Source organism: Rhagoletis pomonella, unplaced genomic scaffold, assembly GCF_013731165.1.
Source record: "Rhagoletis pomonella isolate Grant_MI unplaced genomic scaffold, Rhpom_1.0 Rhpom_scaffold_00008, whole genome shotgun sequence".
NCBI lineage: Eukaryota > Metazoa > Arthropoda > Insecta > Diptera > Tephritidae > Rhagoletis > Rhagoletis pomonella.
The window spans coordinates 6,551,545-6,573,000 of record NW_023458562.1 but is presented as its reverse complement, the minus strand read 5'-3'; positions in this window follow the sequence as shown (position 1 = coordinate 6,573,000).

Below are 21,456 nucleotides of genomic sequence, written 5' to 3'. Positions count from 1 at the left end.
ATGAAAATTTGCACACATATAGCTTATGACATAGGTCGGAAAATAGGCTACTTTTCTTAAGAGTTGCCACCTGTTAAAAAAGTTTAATTAAATTAATACGCGGAAACGACTGAAAGGATTTGCATGAAATTTTGCAAGCAGATAGCTTATGACTTACAGTGGATAATTTTATGGAAGAGTTGCCACCTGTTAAAAAAGCTTAATTAAATTAATACGCGGAAACGGCTGAACAGATTTGGATGAAATTTGGCACAGAGATAGTTTATGACCTACGTTGAAAAATAGGCTACTATTTTAGGATTTGCCTCCTATTAGAAAAGTTTAATTAAATTAATACGCGGAAATGACTGAACTGATTTGCATGAAAGTTTGCACACAGATAGCTTATGACCTAGGTTAGAAAATAGGCTACTTTTTTAAGAATTGCCACCTGTTTGAAAATGAAATTTTGCTCACAGATGGTTTATGACCTGGACTGAAAAATAGGCTACTTCCTTAACCGGTTTCCCGATCAGAACGAAATTTGGTACGCTTACTACGGATTTCGCAAGGATGGTTTAGACTGAAAGTAATTCCGATAACTCAAGGCCCCTCCCATACAAACTGGAATTTTCATATTACATACATATCTCTGGAAGTATTTGTGGGAGAGAACTGGAACTTGGTATAGAGATATGTATGTGAAATCAATGTTGGCATTAATCGATTGATTTTTTAATCAATTAGTTAATTCGATAAATTCAATCTGATTACAGTTAATCATGATTAATTTTAATCTGACTAAACAGTAACCGCGATCAAAAAAATTAATTTATAATCATTAAGTCTTAATCTGATCAAGTAGGTTTGGTGATTAATTCATTTATGCTGGAATTTTCCTGTGCACACAAAGCAAGTTAATCCGGTATGGCTAAGTCGGGTTTCCTCATCAATCGGAGCAATTTGGTGTGCATTTTTATTAAGATCTATACCAACAAACGTTTTACAAACTAGGTTTGTAAAAGTTCCCAGTTTATGTATTACTAAAAACAATATTTATAATTTTTCTTATATTATGTGCTTTCTATAAGCGTAAAACACGAAATAATTACTATAACTGGTGTTTGGTTTCAAATTCGGACAAACTAGACAACTTAATAAGATTTTATTTTTAATTGGATTAACGATTAATTATTAAAATTAATTAATCGTGTTCGCAGCCAGCGATTACCGATTAAAAAAATTTAATCATTTACCGTACAGTTGTTTACGACTATTTAATTTTAATCGTCAAACGCGATTAACATTTTAATCGTTAATCAGATTAACATTTTGCCAACACTGTGTGAAATCATATTCATACTTTTTGGAAAAGAGGCGTAGCACCTCCCATACTGACTGAAAGTTTCATATTGCATATCTCTTCAAATGTTTGGGGTAAAGTACTCAAGCTTCGTACTAACATATCGTCGATGTTTTTGCAAAACCGCCCATTGTCCAATTGCAAACCCGCCTATCTTACGGCGCTCAAATTTTACAGGAAAGCGAAAAAAACAGTTTTTCTTTGAAGGCATTGCCTTGAGAGGCGCTATTTTCTCTAGCTATTATTTTACAAATCTGTTGTTTTAATAACGATTTGTATGCATACATCTCGATGCCTGGAGTTCAGGGTTACCAAATCTCATTTTGCCACAACGGCGATTTAGGCGGTTTTGCAACTAGTCGATGGGCGGTTTTGCAAAAACATCGACGATATGTATGTATGTATGTGAAACTAATACCATACTCATGGAGAAATGTGAGAGTTATTGGAAAAGGTGGTGTGGCAACTCCCTTGCAAATTGATTTTTCTATGCTGCATATCTCTGGAGGTATTTATTGCAGAGGACTGGAACTTGGCACCGAGATGTGTATACAAAATTAATTCCATGGAGAAAAATTTGCGTTATTCGAAAAGGGGGCATGGTACCTCCCGTACAAATTTTCTGTTTTATACTGCATATCTCTAGAGGTGTTCATGGTAGAGTACTGGGACTTGGTACTGGGGTATGTAAAATCAATTCTAAATTCATGGAAGAAGATTAGGGTTATAAGAAAAAGGGGCGTGGCACTTCTGGTACAAATTGTATAAATTGTGTACAAAATGTATCAATTGCTCATGGAAAAAATGTGAGTGATTAAAAAAGGAGGAATGTCGCCTCCCATACATAATGAAAATTTCTTAATACATATCTCAGGAAGGATAGAAAATCTCTGGAAGTATTTTAAATTTGTTATGGAGATTTATTTTATAAGTGCCGTACTGACAGAAAAACTTTTATTTAATGGAAAAGGGAGAGTCGGGTTCGGCCTTATAATGTAAAACTGTCATAATGCATACGTACCTCTTAAGGCATTTGCTACAGTAATGAGGAGTGCTATTTATCAAGGCCAGGTTACTAAATTTGAGTTGGAAATATTAGAACCCGCCGTGGCACCTCCAAGAAGGTTACACCTTCACGCGTCGTATCCCTGGAACCATTTTAAGATAAACTTAGAGGGATTGATATCTTTCGTATGCCTAGCGTGCAGACGAGATTTTATAATTTAATGGTTTTAAACGGACTAAATACCATAACCCGCTTAAAAAATAACGAGCTATAACAAAATGGGCACAGAAATAAAATATAACATCATTAAATTATTTTTCATATTTGTATAAAAACGTGGGGTGAAACCCGCGGGTATAAGCTAGTTGATATATATTTCTTAAACAGTTCACAACAAGATAACTCATCAAAATTTGGTGTTTTGTCAGGACAGAGGCAAGCAAAATTATAAAAAAAATATCCCGGTGTTTTAGAAATCGATCTTGCAAATGCGTAATGAAAAGATTTAGGTACGGTATGTAAATCACGGATCTTCAAAATGCTTCCAAGTGATTTGGATCTGTTGTGTTTCGCTACCTTGTATGAGCGAAACTAAATGATACCGAAAAAAACAATAGCAAGTTTGTTTGCGTTCTATGGCTCGTTCTGGTGAAATTCATTGAATTATTTTGCCAAACCATAACTAAATAGAGAAGCGAAGGGTATTCTGGACAAATTGGAATGCAATGATTTTTTAAACATAGGGAGGGGAAATACAACCATACTAAAATAAATTTTTTTTTCGTATTTTATAATATTATTATTTTTTAAACAAAATAAGTTTTAAACAATTTCTGCGAAAAATTATACTACCAGCATATCACGCCGAAAGTATTCAGGCATTCACTCTGAAAAAAACATGTAAACGGACAATAGTAGTAAAGAATGGACACGAACAATTTTGGTCAGCCGAAAACCATTATAATAACTTATTACACAACCTACGAGAAGAGTTTTCTGCTTTATCTTCTTTATTAAGTCTACTATATTAAACAAAAAAACTTATTTCAATTATCTTCATTATAAACAAAATGGCGCAATTTACATGTGAGCCCTCTCATTAGGATATGAACATCCGTTATTGTGACGGTATCTGCTTCTTTCTGCCAACTAGTCGCAATTCTGAACAGTTTGGTAGGTTGTGGTCCTTTTGAACAATATATACCCCGTGACTGACATACCAGTTCATGCCAAAGGGCCTGTAATGGCACAATGCTAAATCGGGACAGAACAGAACTGAGCCTTTACGTTGCTTTATGAACGACAACAAACGATATTGCAAACACTCCTTCATAAAAATTTCTTGATTTATGGAGCCCGTGGTCATGATTTTTTGCTCTCGTGCCACACTGGCAGATGGCTTGCCACACCAAGTATTTATTAGGGCAAAAAAATAACAAAAAACAAGGATCTTGTCTAGTATATTTAGCTTGAAGGCATCTTGGACTCCATTTGTCTTCGTTGCATTATAAAACTCAGCGCCCCGAATTTGCTTAAAGGCTGCTTCGAGGTATGTTTCCTCGTTCACACATACCTTTTCTTCCTTTTTGCACTAAATTTTTTCCGAAATGTCACTTTTCGCCGCACACAGTTTGAAGAGTATGCACAAGCTACAAAATGTATATACTCGAAATTAACAACGAATGAATGTGTATACATGCTTTTTATCTACAGTTGGTTTTACGCAAGTGATGAGTAAACACAATTGACTAGTTTGTTTCGTGTCCATTCTTAATGGCGGAGGATATAGGGGAAATATCCTTGTTAAAAACAAAAAATGTATGTATTTTTTTATACTAGTATTATAGATTTTGAGACGAGCAACACGATTCCACCGTTCAAAATTCGAAAAAATTTTAACACCTTTATTTAAAAATGCATTATTTATTGCATTTTTCCTATTACGAACTTCGAAACTGCTGTACTAGTTTTTACTCCGAAATTAAAAAAAAGAATTGGGTAAAATGTCGAAAAAAATTCGAAGTTTAACTTCAGAATCGTAATAATTTAGCTCTCAAAGAGGCTAGAGACTTCTACCTTGGCTTAAATTAAAGATCTTGAATAGCACTTAAACTGACTTGTTGTTCGAGGGATATAAAATTGTGTGAAGGATGCACAGCTGCATGCAAATCATAAAAAATGTAATATATTTTTAAAATTGGGGGGTTGCCATTTTTTTTCGTTTCTTAAACAGTCGTGGTCATGATGAGGACTGTGGCAACCTCATCCAACTCTGAAATGCCTCAACTTGTTTTCCACCAATATTGAAGAGCGCGGAAAAGCCGAATCGGGCATATCATTCGCGACCGCTGACCGAATAGAAGCTTCTCTTTTTTGTGCCTTGTAACTCGAAGTACATAGTAAGTAGTTGGCTTAAAAAATGAAATAGTAGAAAAAAGCAACAAGAATTCACAAGGCGAACGTAGCACGGTGCGTAGGCGCCTAGCTGAGTCAGTGAGATCGTCGGTTCGAATCCTACTGAAAGAAGTCTGATGAGGAAATGCGGTGATTTCCGAAATAGCTATCACTTCTACCATTTTTTCAAATTATTGTTGCTTTTCTACAATAAGTTTTTCATTAAAAACGGCCTCATGCTAAATAAAAATTGTTGAATATAATTGTTATAAGGCCATAAAATAACAAAAACAAATAACTTAAGGACGAGCACACCTAAAAGTTAAACATTCTAATAAAGAAATATTAACAAAAACCAACAAAACCAATAACCACATGATTAAGTTTAAATTGAACTGGAATAGCTGCGCTTGATTGTAGTTGGCGAACTTAGCACAGTGAGTAGGCGACTGGCTCAGTCAGTGAGATCGTCGGTTCGAATCCTACTGAAAGAAGTCTGATGAGGAAATGTGGTGATTCCCGAAATAGCTATCACTTCTACCATTTTTTCAAATTATTGTTGCTCTTCCACAATAAGTTATTCATTGAAAACGGTTGACGTGGTCCAAAGTTATGCGGTAACATACATAAAAATATTCCGACGAACTGATAACCTCCTCCTTTTTTGGAAGTCGGTTAAAAACAGTTTAAATACGTATAACAATTACTTCTACTGTACAGACTTATACAAATGTTTGTCTCTTTATACATACATATTATTATTATTATTATTACGTCGGGGATACTCGCGCTGCGACCTAAGAAGATCTATTGTGCTTAACCCTATTTTTAATCACTTCAACCTTAGGCTATTTAAGAAGTTATGCACTTTGAAGGGCGCCATGTTTCAAATTGTGGATCAAGAAGACAATCGTTCCCCAAGGTGTGCCAGAGTGATGTTTTTGATACGTCACATACAATATGCTCTGGGGTTCCTCCACCAGCTCACAAAAGGCTATGGACCAGGCTTTGGAGAGAGTCCGCCCTTTCGTTGCCTTCAAACCCTTCATGTTCCGGAGCCCACCACAGCATTATGCTATTGTGGTCCTCCAAGTGTTTGAAGAGAGTTTTACAGCTATCCACAAACCTGATGTCGTTTTTTAAGAGAGTCCAAGGCCTTTAACATGCCTGACTATCCGACATTATATTTATTTTGGCCCCATTTGTCCTTCTACACAGACCTCGATTGCGAAGACTTCAGCCTGGAATACGGTTGGGTATGTGCAAATTGGCAGACTTTTCGGAATATTGGTCCAAGTACGTCTGCCCCAGTACTCTCGTCGTCCATCTGTGATCCCTCGGTATACCATACTTGGGACCCTTCGTTAATCATAGTTGTTATCACTTCACAGCAGTTTTTTTCAGTAATTCTGACCTTGTAGGGTTTGCAGAAGGATAACTGAGGATTATCCAGGAATGCCTTTAAAACCTCCACATGACCCAGAAGATCTCCAATTTTCTTGCTGATTATATACATTTCTACATTTTTCGTACCCCATTTACTATTTTACTTATAATATTCCTCTTTTAAGTGCTTTTTTTAAATTTCTTAAAACATTTACATATTTTGGAATTCAGTGGCAGCGCTACATACCTTCGGAAAAAATTCTAAAACATCAACGGTAATTTTAGCCACTTGAAACTTGCGCATTATTACACTAAAATTGAATGGGCTATAAAACTGTATACTCATAAAAAATTTTAACACTTCTGAGAAATAAGTTTGGAATTGTAAAACGCTTCTTTTTAACAGCCAAATCACGACTGACTCTTCTTTACCATCGGTTATCCTCTTCTTTTACTTCTTACATTATTCTTCTATTCTCATTTATTCACGTCATTAGAGATGCCATATCATAGAAATTTATAAGCAAATCAATCTTACTACGGGGTTGCATTCAAGATTTCATAATATTTTACAGAGGATTTGTTTAAGATGCCACATTTTACAATGTTTTACAAAATATATGTTTAAGATGCCACATATCGGCCATCCTGATTAAAAAAAATATAAGCTAACGTAGTAAATACTTATCGTATTGACATACTGTATACTAAAATAAGTCCATATGTTTGTTAATACATTTTTGAACAAACACAGATTACATAAGATCTCTTATATTCTCTTAATCATTTAAATAACAATACTGACATTGATAATGAATGAATTTATTGCTTTATTACACCTTTCGGCCATCCCGACCATATGATTGCCCTCAATCATTGTAATGTAATTTAACGAGCTATAACAAAATGGGCACAGAAATATAATATAACATCATTAAATTATTTTTCATATTTGTATAAAAACGTTGGGTGAAACCCGCGGGTATAAGCTAGTTGATATATATTTCTTAAACAGTTCACAACAAGATAATTCATAAAAATTTGGTGTTTTGTCAGGAAAGAGGCAAGCAAAATTATAAAAAAATATCCCGGTGTTTTAGAAATCGATCTTGCAAATGCGTAATGAAAAGATTTAGGTACGGTATGTAAATCACGAGCGAAACTAAATGATACCGAAACAAACAATAGGAAGTTTGTTTGCGTTCTATGGCTCGTTCTGGTGAAATTCATTGAATTATTTTGCCAAACCATAACTAAATAGAGAAGCGAAGGGTATTCTGGACAAATTGGAATGCCATGATTTTTTAAACATAGGGAGGGGAAATACAACCATACTAAAATACATTTTTTTCGTTTTTTATAATATTATTATTTTTTAAACAAAATAAATTTTAAACAATTTCTGCGAAAAATTATACTACCAGCATATCACGCCGAAAGTATTCAGGCATTCACTCTGAAAAAACATGTAAACGGACAATAGTAGTAAAGAATGGACACGAAAAATTTTGGTCAGCCGAAAACCATTATAACAACTTATTACACAACCTACGAAAAGAGTTTTCTGCTTTATCTTCTTTATTAGGTCTACTATATTAAACAAAAAAACTTATTTCAATTATCTTCATTATAAACAAAATGGCGCAATTTACATGTGAGCCCTCTCATTAGGATATGAACATTCGTTATTGTGACGGTATCTGCTTCTTTCTGCCAACTAGTCGCAATTCTGAACAGTTTAGTAGGTTTTGGTCCTTTTGAACAATATATACCCCGTGACTGACATACCAGTTCATGCCAAAGGGGCTGTAATAGCACAATGCTAAATCGGGACAGAACAGAACTGAGCCTTTACGTTGCTTTATGAACGACATCATAAAAATTTCTTGATTAATGGAGCCCGTGGTCATGCTTTTTTTTCAAATTATTGTTGCTTTTCCACAATAAGTTTTTCATTAAAAACGGCCTCAAGCTCAATAAAAATTGTTGAATATAATTGTTATAAGGGCATAAAATAACAAAAACAAATAACTTAAGGACGAGCACACCTAAATGTTAAACATTCTAATAAAGAAATATTAACAAAAACCAACAAAACCAAAAACCACATGATTAAGTTTAAATTGCACTGGAATAGCTGCGCTTGATTGTAGTTGGCTTAACAAATGAAATAGTTGAAAAAAGCAACAAGAATTCAGTGGGATCGTCGGTTCGAATCCTACTGAAAGAAGTCTGATGAGAAAATGTGGTGATTTCCGAAACAGCTATCACTTCTACCATTTTTTTCAAATTATTGTTGCTTTTCCACAATAAGTTTTTCATTAAAAACGGCCTCAAGCTCAATAAAAATTGTTGAATATAATTGTTATAAGGCCATAAAATAACAAAAACAAATAACTTAAGGACGAGCACACCTAAAAGTTAAACATTCTAATAAAGAAATATTAACAAAAACCAACAAAACCAATAACCACATGATCAAATTTAAATTGCACTGGAATAGCTGCGCTTGATTGTAGTTGGCGAACTTAGCACAGTGCGTAGGCGACTGGCTCAGTCAGTGAGATCGTCGGTTCGAATCCTACTGAAAGAAGTCTGATGAGGAAATGTGGTGATTCCCGAAATAGCTATCACTTCTACCATTTTTTCAAATTATTGTTGCTCTTCCACAATAAGTTATTCATTATAAACGGCCTCAAGCTCAATAAAAATTTTTTAATATGATTTGTAAAAATATATTTCATTTATAAACAATATATAATATAATAAATTAAAATGTCTGTCATACATGGGCGTAAACAAATTTTTTATTCTTATTCCCAAATTTCTAAATTTTTTTTCAAATTTTTTTTTTGCTTACAAAATGTCACTCTTGGCGATGAAGACCCAGAAGAATATAATAATGCCCCTGTAGCGACTAGTGTTAAAGAGGCCTTATTCGCATTAAATACTTTAACGCAATTTCATGAAAAACAGTATGGAATCCAAGTATAAAATGTAAAACAAAACAAATCGCAGTTTTATTTGTAAAAGTCATCAATAAAAATCAATCAGTAACTTTTACTTACAAAAGTCATGAATAAAAATTAGAACTTACCAAGATTTAACAAACAATAAACTCAAAACAAAAAAAAAATCCAAAATACTTAAATCGGAATATTTACTCCATAAACCTGACCAGAAAGATGCCTGTACTTTTAAATGTTAAATATCGTCGAAACCGTACATTTTTAAAGAAAATTTATTATAATTTACTTTAAAGTCAATAAAATTACCTTTCATCTGATGGTAAACTTATAGCCTTAGATAGAATCAGTCGTAAGCTAAAGCAGAAAAATATCGTATTTTCTCGAAAAATTTTCGTTCAGGGCACTTCACCATTGTATTTTTTCACTTAATATCACATTTCTAGACCTGAGCACCTTCAAAAATCGAAAGTCGATTTTTTAAAACTACTCTAATATTACTAATCGTATGAATACGGAGTGTGTAAGCTCTCACTAAAGTTATGATTGTGAATAAACTACTGTTATCCGTTCACATGTTTTTTCGGAGTGAATGCTTGAATTATTTCGGCGTGATATGCTGGTATGATAATTTTTCTGACAGGCGGAGAAATTGTTTACATTTTCATTTGTTAAAAAAAAAAACAATTTTATTTATATTAAATTTAAAATTTTCAAGACGAAAAAATTTATATTAGTAGGGTTGTATGTCTTCTCCCAATTTTTAAAAAATCATCGCATTCCAGTTTGTATTTTCAGAGAAAAAATAAATAAATTCCGTACCATTGTAAAGAAATTCAAATATTCATAAAAAGTCTAAATTTGAAATTTTTTCAGGTGAGTAGAACTTCATTTGAGCGAAAAATTACCTGGAAATTTGAACGTCGGTAAATTTGTGACCCACTTGAGATGGCCTTACCCACATATTACAATCATGCAGATAACGTCACTACCATGTCAAACTATCGAATGTGCGAAAATGCATTTTCAATTACGATACCTTGCGCATGCATTTAGGGCAGATATGGGATTTTCCAAACACATTTTTTTCCTACCAAGACCAACCAAAACTTACCAAACACTTTGGAAGTTTTTAAATTGTTTATCCAATGCTAAGTTTATTGGAAATGTAGATAAGGAAACATAACGTCACTACCATGTCAAACTATCGAATGTGCGAAAATGCATTTTCAATTACGATACCTTGCGCATGCATTTAGGGCAGATATGGGATTTTCCAAACCACGAACAAATTGTTTTTTCCTACCAAGACCAACCAAAACTTACCAAAAACTTTGGAAGTTTTTAAATTGTTTATCCAATGCTAAGTTTATTGGAAATGTAGATAAGATAACATTTAGTAAAAGTAAACACAGCTATTACAACAAAAAAAATTTAAATACGTATAACAATTACTTCTACTGTACATTTATTTTATTTATTTTTATTTATTTATTCTATTATTTCGCTAATACAAAAGAAAAATAGATTCTTATGATGTATTAGGTTCGATTAAGCAAACAAATTATAGTTGATAAAATGAAATAAAAACGAATTAAATAAAACGAATACTTAAAACTAAACAGTAATATTAATCGCGTAACATTGTGGATTATGAAATTAAAGTTTGAAAACAAATTGATAATAATTGTTAAAAATGTGGAATAGCATAGAATAGTTATAGAGAGTAAAGAAACAAAAAAAATAAATTTATACATTTCGTGAATAGGTGCTTAGATTCATACAATTATAGTTTAAGCGAATAATTTAATTTAAATCCAGTCTGCATTATGTTTGGAAGTGCTTGAACAGTGTAGCCTTGAACCTCATCGCGCTACGCAAATCCTGCGAAGTGTGTGGCAATGAGTTCCACAGGCGGGTAGTGTGCACGAAAAAATGGCGTTCAGATAGCGAACAATTACAAACAGGTTGTTTTAGTTTGTTTCCACGATTTGAGCGCAAAAAGGATATTCTGTTATATAGATAATTCGGATTTTTAGTATAAATGATTTTGTGCATTAAGAGCAGACTTCTAGTTTTGAGTAAGTCATTGAAATTGATACCGAAGATTTTCTTGGCGTGCTCAGATATGTGATCACTACGTTTAAGAGTGAAAATATACCTGGCTATGTTGTTAAATAGAACATTCAATTTCCTTTTACTTACTGAGTCGCAATTTGCAAATAGTTCACAGCCATAAAGGAGAGATGGAATCAGATACGATTTAGCCAAAAGCATTCTGATTTTGAGTGGCGTAAAATGTTGTGTAACCCAAAGGGTACGAAGCATCGCGTACACTTTACTGCAGCATGTATTGTTATGATCCGACCAAGTTAAGTTTCTGTTGAAAGTGATACCGAGATTTCTTACACAAGTGACATAATCAATGGGAATATCATTAATGTATAGTTTGGGTAGCGTAGTGTATTCAATAATTCTTCTCCCTAAAACTAAACATTTGGACTTGGACGGGTTAAGAGACAAACAGTTTTCAACAGCCCACGAGTTAATTTTATTTAAATTTATATTCAACAACGAAATACAGGTATTGACATCAGTAATATCACAGTTTGCATAAATTTGGACGTCATCAGCGTACATATGTATATTGCACTTTCCTATCACAGTTGGTAACTCATTGATGTACAATGAAAACAACAAAGGGCCCAGAATGGAGCCTTGTGGTACGCCACGGTTTAAGGGCATAAAGTCTGAAAGGCCGTTGTTTGCGAATACAGCTTGGCAGCGTCCAGTTAGGTAATAGCTTAATAATTTTACAGAGTGGTACGAGAAATTGAAATTATCGAAAAGTTTTCTACATAATATTCTGTGATTTACGGTGTCAAAAGCTTTAGAATGATCTAGGAGAATCAAAAATTCAAATTTTCCTGAATCGAGGCCAGCGCGTATATCTTCAACCACATCGGTTAAAGCGGTAATGCATCCACGATTTTTCCTAAATCCAGACTGTTTATGTGATAATAGATTTTTAGATGTTAAAAATTCATTCATTTGTTTATAAAGAATGTGTTCAAAAACTTTAGACTCATTATGACTCTTTGGTATTGGGATAATTTTTGCCTTCTTCCAGCTGGGTGGATATGCGAAAGTTGTGAGTATCATATTAAAGACATGTGTGAAAAATGGCAGCATAACAGGGAGCAAAGATTTTATAAAGGTAGGATGAAGTTTATCTAGACCGACGGCATTGGACTTTATTGATAAAAATGATTCCAAAACATCTAACTGACTTACACATACAAGCTTCAACGAGGAGTTATATTCATTATCACGGATTTGGTAATCACCGTCTATTTCGTTATCAGAGGCATATGAGTTTGAAGCAAAATCAGCATTAAGCTTATTGATATCATCTATGTTTATGTCACGTACATGTTTGCTGACTAGATTCATCTTCTTTATTTCCTTCCAATTACCTTTACTTCCCACGATTTGGGAGAATTTTAGTTCATAATATAGCCTTTTTGTATTTCTAATCTTTTTCGCGACCTCATTTCGGATCGAACAAAAACTTTCAAACAAGAAGGAAAGCCTGAAACGTTTCCATCGCTTATAAGCGTTGTTTCGTTTAACAATGAGGTCTTTTATTTCGATACTAAACCATGGATGTTGAGGTTTTTGTGTAATAATTTTTTTATAAGGGACAAACTCAACGCATAACAAAGTAAGATTATTTTCTAGGTAGCTTATTTGATGATCTGCGGATTCCATGTAATATACGCAAGACCAATCTATTGTGTTTATCTTCGTACCAAGCTGTTCATAATTAATGTTTTTGAAATCTCTATAGGTGATCGTTTGGGTAGAAGTTATAGTCTGAAAGTCATAAACGAGGAATATTAGGTCATGTTTTGAGAAGACAGGCACGGACAATTGGTCAAACATTAACGTTTTTGAAACATCACTAACAAAGAAAAGATCTAACAGCGTATTGTTTGTTGCAGTATAATGTGTAGGAAGGGTGAAGTTCACAAAGGCAAAGAGTCGTCGCATAGAACATTACAGTTAAAGTCACCAGTTAGAATTATATTTGAATACGGCAACGTGATTGTGTGAAGAAGCTCAGTAAATGAACTAATGTTTACATTGCGATTAGGTCTGTAAATGAACCCAACCAATAATTTATCGACGCCTTGTACAACTTCAATAAAAAGGTATTCAATTTCATAGTCGGTCCTTGAATTGCTAATGAATCTGCTCTTAATGCTATTCTTTATATAAATAGCAACGCCGCCTCCATGACTGGGCCGATCACAGCGAAACAAATTGTAACCATTCATCTTAAAAAGATTATCTGTGTAGCATGGTTTAAACCAAGTTTCAGATATGCATATTATGTCTACAGAGGAGGATTCAAAAATATATCTGAACTCATCAATTTTATTCTTCAGACTTTGAGAGTTAATATGACAAATTTTTAAGCCACTTCTCTGTTTGCAAAGAACTTTAATTGTGGCATGAGTATTGCCCACGGAACTCACATGATCTTTATGACGATAAATCATAGTTCTTAGAATTGACTGAGCAGTGCAATGAAATAAAAAGCACATTCGTAAAAGCACGTAAACGAACATAAGGCAGGTTGGCATTGTTTAGGTTTAAACAGTACATAAAGGGTGAAAAAATTAACTTAAAAAAGTAAAGGAAAAAGGCAAAAAAGTTCAGCTCAAACAGAGTTTTAAGATTTGCGCCATTACTTCTACTCGCAGTTGTTGATGCAAATTTGTTGCAGGTTCTCTCTGTTGTCCAGATTACATTGTTTATGATCCTGGGAAGCACGAAAACAGCAATTGTTCCCTGCTTTTTTTTGGACACTCTTTAAAAGATATTCCAGCTTTTCCATGTCGTCGATAGGTAGTGGTTCGCTGTCATGCTCTCTATTAACATATATTATACCACGCTTTGAGAACGCTGAGTGCAGATTTTTAGACTTCTTGTGGCGTGAAACCGCTCGAAGAATATCGTAGTTCGTTTTTGTCAGGCATTCATTGATGAAGAAGGGTTTGTTCGAGTCGAGACCCACGTGTTTAAGTCGCAAAGAGCCATAGTTGGCACGTTTAAACCGAGCGATTTCCCGCATCATTAGGTTTTTCTCACGGGGTGATTGAAATTTAGCGATAATGGCTGTATCGGGATTTGTACTACGGTGTGAAGGGCGCATTCGAAAAATGTCTTTGGCTTGCGGGGTTTGAACTTCAAGTGAAGTGCAAATATTCTGGAACAAGTCCAACAAATTTTCATTTTCTATGAATGGAATACCGCTTATACGGATATCCGAAGATATAGCTGCATTTTCGTAAGCGACCAACCTCTTTTTCATGGAACCCAATTCACTTTGAAGGTATTTAACCTCTACAACGTTTTGCTCAAGTTTTTCTACACGCGCGGTTACAGTGACGATATCCTTCATTACTGTTTTGATCTTATCATCAATTGCTCTGAGAATTTTCTTTTCAGATGCATCAATGGAAGACATTAATAACATATCCGTATGCGTTTTTAAGCGCTCATCGATAAGTTGAACCAGCTTATAAGATATGTCATTATTGCTTTGCTTAGGCGTCCCAATTTCACGGATGTTTTTTGCGCTTCGAGTAGACATCATAGCAGTTTTAAAACTCGGGTTTTGCGGTTGATAAATATATGGCAAATTGAATTTGATAAATATTGCTGACAAGCTGTCTTAGTGCAACAGCACAGATTTATGGGCTATTAAGTTATTAAGTTTTGCCTGTATATGGTTTACTGTTCCGCGTATTTTGAGAGGCACTGTTTGCACACTGCTTTACCGACTACAAAATACTTTTAAGTGTCGATAATGTCGTAAATGTTTACGTTGTATACTTTTAGGCTTTCAGAGAAGGATCAGCTGGCTCAGGGATGTAATTTCTTCATTTTTCAATTGACAGCTGTTCCCCAACTTTATCTTTGTCTATCTTGTTATCACTTTGATAGTTCGTAAACCTTTCTCACAATCACTCTCACTTACGTCCATATATTTGTTGCTTTATTTTTACCTTAACTTTTGTTTAAGGAATCTTGAGTCGATCAATTGTTTGTCTTTATACAATTAGCACAGTATATTTATGTTTAAATTGAACTAGCACTACTATATTCACTGATTATTTAAACGTTAAAATGTATATAATGCAGGATATTTGGCTAAATACTGCACTTTGCAATACTTAAGTTCCGCTCAAAAACACGTCTGCTTCTCTCAAACACTTTCGTTACAAAACCTTTGGCTATTTAAGAAGTTATGCACTTTGGAGGGCGCCATGTTTCGAATTGTAGATCAAGAAGACAATCGTTCCCCAAGGTGTGCCAGAGTGATGTTTTTGATACGTCACATACAATATGCTCTGGGGTTTCCTCCAGGCTTTGGAGACAGTCCGCCCTTTCGTTACCTTCAAACCCTTCATGTTCCGGAACCCACCACAGCATTATGCTATTGTGGTCCTCCAAGTGTTTGAAGAGAGTTTTACAGCTATCCACAAGCCTGATGTCTTTTTTAAGAGTCCAAGGCCTTTAACATGCCTATCCGACATTATATTTATTTTGGCCCCATTTGTCCTTCTACACAGACCTCGATTGCGAAGACTTCAGCCTGGAATATGGTTGGGTATGTGCAAATTGGCAGACTTTTCGGAATATTGGCCCAAGTACGTCTGCCCCAGTACTCTCGTCGTCCATCTTTGATACCTCGGTATACCATACTTGGGACCCTTCGTTAATCATAGTTGTTATCACTTCACAGCAGTACTTTTCAGTAATTCTGACCTTGTAGGGTTTGCAGAAGGATAACTGAGGATTATCCAGGAATGCCTTTAAAACCTCCACATGACCCAGAAGATCTCCAATTTTCTTGCTGATTATATACATTTCTACATTTACCCCATTTACTATTTTACTTATAATATTCCTCTTTTAAGTGCTTTTTTTAAATTTCTTAAAACATTTACATATTTTGAAATTCAGTGGCAGCGCTACATACCTTCGGAAAAAATTTAAAAAAATCAACGGTAATTTTAGCCACTTGAAACTTGCGCATTATTACACTAAAATTGAATGGGCTATAAAACTGTATACTCATAAAAAATTTTAACAGTTCTGAAAAATAAGTTTGGAATTGTAAAACGCTTATTTTCAACAGCCAAATCACGACTGACTCTTCTTTATTCGGTTATCCTCTTCTTTTACTTCTTACATTATTCTCCTGTTCTCATTTATTCACGTCATTAGAGATGCCATATCATAGAAATTTATAAGCAAAGCAATCTTACTACAGGGTTGCATTCAAGATTTCATAATAGTTTACAGAGGATTTGTTTAAGATGCCACATTTTACAATGTTTTACAAAATATATGTTTAAGATGCCACATATCGGCCATCCTGATTAAAAAAAAATATAAGCTAACGTAGTAAATACCTATCGTATAGACATACTGTATACTAAAATAAGTGCATATGTTTGTTAATACATTTTTGAACAAACACAGATTACATAAGATCTCTTATATTCTCTTAATCATTTAAATAACAATACTGACATTGATAATGAATGAATTTATTGCTTTATTACACTTTTCGGCCATCCCGACCATATGATTGCACTCAATCATTGTAATGTTGCGATTTCTTGATGGCAACCCTTACTAAATAAGCCATTTCCGCATGTGAGATGCTTCTATTACGCCATCATATGGAAGCTGAGTTATTTGACAGTTCTTAATATCCCGGATTACATATCTATTGTTTGGTTAAACTTTATGTACCACATATGGGCCTTTGTAATTTTCAATTAGTTTTTTGTTTGTTCCTATCGTATTATCAATGTTTCTTATAACAACAAAATCTCCTTCTTTATAAACATTCGCAGGTTTGCTTCTCTGCAGAAAATACTTTAGATTCCTTTCCTGCGTTTTTTTTATTTCATTTGAAGCATCCAGTCTAATTTCCTCGATGTTATGAATGCTTAAATCTTGTTTATTTTCCATATATTAACTAAGATAGTCTACTGTATAACCGCGTTGATTAGTTCCGAACAACAACTGAGATGGTGTATATTTCGTCGAACTATGCTTAGAGTTATTTAGCGAAAATTCAACATTACCTAACATTTTGCTCCAATCCGCATGATTTATGGGATTACTTAATTTTGCAAGTATTCTCTTAAGGGTGCTATTCACCCTTTCAACTTGCCCATTGGCTTGGGCTGAAGCAACTGCAATTTTTACATGTTCGACATTCATTTTCAAAAGATATGAACTAAACTCAAGAGAGGTAAAACAAGTTCCCTGATCGCTTATTATTTGTTTAGGCCTACTATAATTCGTAAAATATTTATCTAGACATGATATGACTTCTTTTGTACTAGTTGACTTAACTGCAAAGAGTTTTACAAATTTGGTAAAAGCGTCTATGATTACGAATATATGTTTACGTTGCGAATCTATAGAAGGTAAAGGACCAAGGTGGTCCACGTGCAAAGTGTGAAAGGGTACTGGTTCTTTCGGTTTACTATGGAGATTTTGTTCACGAATTTGTTATGGACTTAACGACTTTTTCTTTCAAACCAACGAACCAATAAAACTTTCTAATTTCATCATATGTTTTGTCTATCCCTAAGTGACCTATTTTTTCATGAATAAGACGAATTACATTAAATTCCATTTCTAATGGAACATATAACTGAAAAACTCCTGTTCCACCTTGTCGAAAAACAATTCCATCTTTCAACTGATAATTAGTTACACTTTCCCTTTCTAAACGATCTCTTAATTGTAAGATATTTTTGTCCCTATTTTGAGCTGCCCGTATCATAAAGTCTAGGTCATTAATTTCTGCTGGTGAAATCACTTGGCATTTTATATCCTTTGGAATATCGACGAATTTCTCCTCAATGCCATTAATGTCGCCAATATTTGTATTTTCATCCGCAGGTATTAAATCCTGAAATGCTAAACTATCGTCAGATGCTTGAGATGCAACTGATTCACACGAATACGTTTTCTTACTTCTCGTAGTCAAAAACGCGGTATCGTTTAAATCCGAACGTTTTACAATCGATCCATCAGTTAACTCTACGTAACCCTCTTCTGACTCCGAATGGTAACATCTGCTTAACGCATCCACGTGACCCATTATTACACCATTTCGATGCTGAGGTTGGTAGTCATGATTTCCTAGCTCAACAGCCCAGCGTGCTATTTTCGGACATATGGTTTTCCTATTTATTTATTTATTTATTTATATATTTAGTTTACTGAATAGTTAAATTCTTACAGACTAAGGACACTTGCTTAATTAAAAATTCTAAAGAGACTAAGTCTAAAATTAGCAAAGGAAGTATTAAAATCTATGAGAGAAGAATAAGTGTTACACAACCGGATAGATCTTGTTATCGGTTCATTAATGCCATAATTTGCAATATGCGTTGATTCCTCGAATAATCGAGTATTTCTTAAATTACGTGATGGAATGTGAGCCTTAAAAAAGTTTACTATACTCCCACAGTTAATTCTACTATGTCATTGTAACTGCGTTGCAATCTGTAATTATCTTAAACTCGATCCCCCTTAAATAACAATCAAATCTCCGTAAAGCATGTATTATTGCAAGTGTCTCTAGCTCAAAACTATGTAAACGTGTCTCCTGCGGTTGTGTTGCTTTAGAGAAATAGAACACCGGGTGGAATTTTCCGTCATCCTGCCGTTGTACAAGAACAGCACCAAAACCTACCTTACTCGCGTCTGTATGCAGTTCGGTCTCCTTATCAGGACTATAAATTGCTAGAATCAGTTTCGATACAAGTTTAGATTTGAGCTCTTCAAAAGCCATAAGACATGAGTCGGTAATCAAAAACTTCACTCCTTTCCAAGCAAACTTTGCAATGGATGAGCTATTTTAGCATAGTTTGGAATGAATTTGCGGCAATAAGAAAACAATCCCAAACAAGCTTTAACCTCTTTTACATTCCTAGGTATAGGGTACGTTTTTATTGACAAAATGTGGTCCTCGCTTGGTTTAATGCTTTTTTTTTTTTTTTTTTTTTTTGCAATATGCTAAATTATTAATTTCCTGGTATGCAAACCTACATTTACTCATATTTAATTCTAATCCACGCTTGGCAAGACGAGTGAGAACTTCTGTTAACAACTCTAAGTGCGATTGTGAATCAGTTGAAGCAATGGATATATCATCTAAGTATACCACAATTTTCTTCGAGTCTATCAAGTCTTGTAAACAGCGACGTATGTAGCTTTGAAAAACTGACGGTCCATTTTTCAATCCAAAAGGCATCCTATTGTACTCAAATTGTCCGTCGGGTGTTACAAATTACGTATATTTTCTCGATTCCTCACTTATGCTAATATGAAAAAACCCGTTTCGAAGATCTAAAGAAGAATAAAACATTTTTCCTGCAAAATATTCCAAACAATCCTCAATTAAAGGTATTGGAAAATTATCCTTTAAAGTGTATTTATTTAATGTGCGATAGTCAACACATTTCCGAAAATCTCCGTTTTTTTTTTAACCATCACTATCGGCGATGCATATGGGGAATCACTTGCCCTTATAACACCCTTTTTTAAAAGATCGCCTATAATTTTACGCAAAGCTACACGTTATTTTATAGCTAAACATCTTGGAGCAAAAAGAAAAGGAATTTCATTCGTCAAATTTATAGTCATTTTATAATCAACGGTTTCGATACCAATTTCTATCTCAATATAGTTTTTTAAAATTATATCTCGCAACTGCGCTACCATTTCATTACCTAACTGAGGATTAATATCAAATTTATCGTTGTTATTGTCGATATCAATATTCATAAGAGCACAAACTTCATCTTCTAAAGACAACCCAGATCCACTATTATCTTTTACTACATGTTTAGAACTTTGAGTTACACTAACTTCTCTGTAATTCTTATTTTCAAATGGCTTATATTTCAGGGTCATCGGCAGAGGCTGATATGTACAAGAAAACGAATCTTCATTATTTTTAGCGTTAATATTCAGATTTTTTATTTTACAACAAAGAACTATGTTAAGTTTTTTAAACATTCTCGTCCCAAAAGTATAGGAACCGGGAGCACATTATCCGGTACTATAAAAAATATCGCATTATTATTATAATTATTATACCTAATGTTGCAATTTATGGTGACAGGAGTAACAGGGCCTTTAGTTAAAAGCAGCCTGGCTGTGCCTTTTAAAGAATTTCTTAGAGCCAAAAACTTGAAAAGCTCGTCCGCTTTGACCTGCTCAAAAATTTTTTCGAGATGACGTATAAAATCAGCAGCACTGTACATGCGATTGTCGCCATCAAATTTCACTATTGCGTGCTCAATATCTTGGAATAAAATACGGCGAGCTGGTGTCTTTATCTAAAGACATCGTATCGGTGCTTAGATTTATGCTGGATTTCCACTAGGCATTAAATGGCAAAAATGACAAATGACAAAGTCGGTCATTAAAAAATAATCGTGTCATTACATTCAAAAATAGTCATTAAGTTCATTTCCACATGGCATTTTTTTAAATTATATAAGTTTTTTGTCATTTCAATACCTAGTGGAAATTCAGCGTTACAGCGACTGTAGCTTCAACATTATCGGCGTTCCTTTTTTCATCGGCATCTGTCTCATTTTCGGCGGTTTGATTTAAAACTTCTACAATTTCGTCGCAAATGTCGTACATATTTCTTTACGAACAGCGGAATCAACTTCGAGGGCGTCAGCGGTGCTAATACATGCGATGGCGATCTCAGCGACAGCGCCCTCAGCGGCGACAATGCCTTCAGCAGCGGTTTGAATGTCGGCTGCAGCAGCGTCAACCGCATCGGTTTTCTCGCGAACAAGCCTCGGCGTCCCGAGCAAATGGTATGGGAATTCCTCTGCTTTTTTGCGATTTTGTGCAAATACCTTTCGCAAGTCTGCTACGGTTGCTTTTGCATCAACATCAATATCAGCGGCTGCCAATACTTCGACTAGTTGTTGCTTTTTCAACGAATTCTCCATTTGTCCGTACAAATTACTCAGAATTTAAATTTAAAAAAAATCTCCAATTAGGCGTGTGTCGTCACCCCTGAGATGTAAAATGCTTCTTTTTAACAGCCAATTCACGACTGACTCTTCTTTACAATCGGTTATCCTCTTCTTCTACTGCTTACATTATTCTTCTATTCTCATTAATTCACGTCATTAGAGATGCCATATCATAGAAATTTATAAGCAAAGCAATCTTACTACAGGGTTGCATTCAAGATTTCATGATAATTTACAGAGGATTTTTAT